Genomic DNA, 4,319 nt, shown 5'->3' with positions numbered 1-4,319 from the left:
TTTCATGAGTATTTCACCTGGAGTCAAAGTTTAGGCACAGCGTCTCGTTACCTAGAAATCATCGTCGTTAATGTCATAATCATCAACATAATCGTCAGATTCATCATAGAGTAAATTAGCCAAGGAATATGGCCCAGTTCTGCGCGCAATCGCGTGCACAACACACACACACACACACACACACACACACACACACACACACACACACACACATTCACTTCAAAACTGCCACAGTCAGAAACAAGCACAGACCTTGCTGGTGACAACAAGGTCTCCACTATTCAACAAGATATGGAAATAATAATAATGATAACAATAATGATAATAATAATAATAATAATAACAATTTATAAAAAAAAAAATTCTGACAGATCAACAAGAAAATAAAAATCTTCCATGGACGTCAAATTTCGCCGGAAGCAAAGAACATCCTCAGTTTTTGACACTTCCTGTCACGTATACAGCTGACGTCACAACAACAAAAACCCAACAAAACACGAATCATCTCGTTGTTTTTTTTGTTTTTCTTTGACTAAATCATCGAAATCTCGCCACCAAAATCAACACATAATCATAGTCAACCATTCCTGGCGGTTTGCGCATTTTGATTGAACGTCACCAACATTTGATGAATAATGTGTGTGTCTGTTTTTTGTTTTTTGTGTTTTTTTCACGAACGTTTCCACACTTTTTCAGCGGTTTCATTCGCTGTCAACACACTGCTTCATAAACACTTTTTTTTTTTTTTTTTAAAGAAGATGTCATTCTGATACAGCCAGCCAGCCATACGGTTCCACTGGAATCTGACGATGCATGAAGGAGGTCAATGGGACCAGTGGTGAATTGATCGCTTGAAGGACTGCCCCAGAAAGGTGATCACTTTGACACCTTCAGTGTTCAAATGAGTATTTTCACACACACACACACACACACACACACAGCCTTTGATCAAGAAGCTGGTGGGCATTCTTCAGTTTCAGTTTCAGTTTCATGGAAGTGTCAAAGTGTGCGGACTGGTCCATATGCGCTACACCACATCTGCTGTTAAAAAAAAAAGAGAGAGAGAAAAAAAAAGAAAGAAAAGAAAAGAAAAAGGAGCAAATGCTTGAACTTCAAGTCGTGTGACGTCGGAGAACTTTGGACCATTTTACACACTGTCACCGTTTGTTAATGAATGAAATGTTTCTTTCTTTTTTTAATTATTATTATTTTTTTCTTTTTCTAAAATGCTTATTATTGTTGTTGTTGTTGTTGTTTTCAATCGTCAAGACGACTGAAGAACGTTACTGATCAATTTAAACAAGAGTTGTGTGTCACTGTGTCCTGATGTTTGCAGTCTGTTGTTTGACTGGTTCACCAAAAGGTGACCACCACTCACAAGGAAATGTTAGTGATCATCATTGATGAAGTATACTGATGATTATTTGCAATCGTGAAAATAGATCAAATATTAGTTGGTTTTAATCACAATAAAAAAAATTTTTAACCCCGAAAACACGACAGATATGACCAGAAGTTGTTAGACGCAGCAGACATGATATAATCAAAAGGAAATGACTCTTTCAAAAAAAAAATTAACATCAAAGGGACATGACTCTCAATCAAAGTCACCCGCCACCAAAAGGGAAGTGACTATTAAAAAAAAAAAAATAATCAAAAAAAATAATAAATAAAAAATCGGCCACAACCAAGGGGACGCAACTCTCAAAGACTCCACCATCACCGCCATCATTCCACCTTCTCACTCGCCCCTCTCCTCTTCTTTTTACTCTCTCTCTCTCTCTCTCTCCCCCTCGGCACGGACATTTCTCACAGCACTAATGGGCCCCGGGCGTGGAGCACTGCTGGTAGGCGTTGTGGGGGTAGGGTCCGGGCGCCATGTCCCCTCTCCCTGGGGGCCCCCCGCACCCCCACACGGCGCGTGCAGCTCGGTGGGTGGCTGCTGGGGAGAGCCGTACAGCAGCTGGCCCGGGTCGCTCCACCCCGGGTACATGGGGGCCACGCCCCCGGCCCACTTGGGTCCCAGAGATTGAGCAGCGTCTGGAGGGAAGAGAAACAACGTTGTTTTAGATATATATATATATATATATATATATATATAGAGAGAGAGAGAGAGAGAGAGAGAGAGACAGACAGACAGACAGAGACAGAGAGAGAGACAGATACTTGTATATATAAATAGGTATATATATATATATATATATATATATATATATATATATATATATATATAATCGATTGATAACGAATAACAATTATTTTATGAGTGTTGATAACCGAGTACTTTTACAAGTATACTGAAAACGACATTACCACTTCCACACCACCAGCCTCAGAAAACTTCTTGGCATAAAGTGACAAGAGAAGATCCCTGACACAGAGGTGCTCACTCGTGTAAACTTGCCCAGCATCTACACCATCTTGATGCAGGCCCAGCTGCGCTGGGCAGGCCATGTAGTTTGCATGCCAGACCACCGGCTCCCCAAGAAACTGCTGTACGGCGAACTCCAACATGGCAAGCGTCCCATTGAGGCTAAAAGAAGCGCTTCAAAGACACCCTGAAAGCTTCTCTGAAGGCCTCCAACATCAGCCACGACACATGGGAGCTGAATGCAATGGACAGACCAAAGTGGCGTTCAGCTGTCCACAAAGGCGCCAAATCCTGTGAGGCCAACAGAACCGCTGCAGCAGAGCAACGCAGACAGGCCAGGAAAAGCAGTGCCAGCAAGTCCCCGACAGCCGCCACCATCCCCTGTCCACATAGCGTCAGAACCTTCCGGGCGCGGATTGGCCTGACCAGTCATCTGCGCACCCACAGAGCCCAACCCACCCACCCCCAGGGTGACTAGATGGTCCTCGTCGATCCCGACGGGCGAACCACACTAAATACGACATTATGTATGTCTTCGTTGTTGTGTACTATGATTGATATGATTGGTATAATTATTTTACCTCCATCCCCACCCCCGCTTCCAAAGAACAAAGAAAGGAATTATTATGGGGAAGAAGTAAAAACAGATTCTAAATATTGATCTTAAAAAGAAAAGAAAAAAAAGAAGAGGGTCCGAAGCGAAATCGAATGTTGCAGGTTGCTTAAGAAAAAAAAAGTAAAGAAAATTAAAAAAGAAAAAAAAAAAAAAAAAAAAAAGCTTTCCTCACTTCTCTACGTCTGAATAGAACAGAATAGAATTGATTTTATTGTCATGAAACCGTAAGGTTTATAAGACACAAGTGCAATGGTAAATGAATGAACGAATGAAAAAACACACAATTAATCAATCAGTTAATGCAGTAAATTGCAGCAGCATTCATAAACAAATTTTCCCAATCTTGTTTGTATACATACGTCTGTGTCTGTCTGTCTGTCTGTCTCTCTCTCCCCTACCCCCTTCCATGAGGGTGTGTGGGTGGTGGAGAGGGCAAGGAGAGACAGAAGAATGGTGGGAAAGTGGGTGTGGGGGTGGGGATGAGGGGTATGGGAAGATGGAGGGCTATATATATATATACACTGCCGCTCCAGATGTTCTGCTGGTCAGAGAACGATTGAAACAACTTTCTCCTGTGCATGCACAGTTTCTCATGGGCCCAGTCCCGCTCCCTAAGCAGAGACCCGTCTGTCTGTCTGTCTGTCTGTCTCCTTTTCCCCGTCCTTCTTCTCTTGACTGGCTGGCTATTTCACTTCAAGAGATTGCCTGGGCCCCCTCAGTGGGTATACGCATGCAGAAATTCAAATACGCTCCGTAAAGAAGATCCCGCAATCCATAGCAGAGTTCGGTGGGTTACTATGGAAACACGAACATTACCCGCCATGCACCCCCACCCCCCCCTCTGAAACAGAGTATGGCTGTCTACATGGTGGAGGGAGAGGGAAGGGGGGGGGGGGTAAAAACGGTCATACACGTAAAAACCCAATCGTGTATGCGAGTGAACGAGCGAGTCGCGGCCCAAAGACTATGAAGAAAAAGAAGACGACGGACTGAGGGTCCCGGGTTCGAATCACGGTGACGGCGCCTGGTGGGTGAAGGGTGGAGATTTTTACGATCTCCCAGGTCAACATATGTGCAGACCTGCTAGTGCCTGAACCCCCTTCGTGTGTATACGCAAGCAGAAGATCAAATACGCACGTTAAAGATCCTGTAATCCATGTCAGCGTTCGGTGGGTTATGGAAACAAGAACATACCCAGCATGCACACCCCCAAAAACGGAGTATGGCTGCCTACATGGCGGGGTAAAAACGGTCATACACGTAAAAGCCCACTCGTGTGCATACGAGTGAACGTGGGAGTTGCAGCCCACGAACGCAGAAGAAGAAGAAGAA

The 4,319-nt window shown here is 43.9% G+C and overlaps 1 pseudogene across 1 annotated transcript in view; it reads right to left on the bottom strand.

Annotated features, from left to right (window-relative positions):
• Positions 1 to 1,725: 1,725 nt before the first annotated feature.
• LOC143301073 (uncharacterized) overlaps positions 1,726 to 4,319 on the bottom strand; it is a 123,498-nt pseudogene continuing 120,904 nt past the window's right edge. Inside the window, exon 6 of the transcript XR_013057727.1 lies at positions 1,726 to 2,040. The product of XR_013057727.1 is annotated as an uncharacterized LOC143301073 (transcript). The remainder of the gene's footprint in view (positions 2,041 to 4,319) is intronic.

This window comes from Babylonia areolata, chromosome 27 (genome assembly GCF_041734735.1).
Source record: "Babylonia areolata isolate BAREFJ2019XMU chromosome 27, ASM4173473v1, whole genome shotgun sequence".
Classification (NCBI taxonomy): domain Eukaryota; kingdom Metazoa; phylum Mollusca; class Gastropoda; order Neogastropoda; family Buccinidae; genus Babylonia; species Babylonia areolata.
This window is presented reverse-complemented; position numbering and strand designations above follow the sequence as displayed.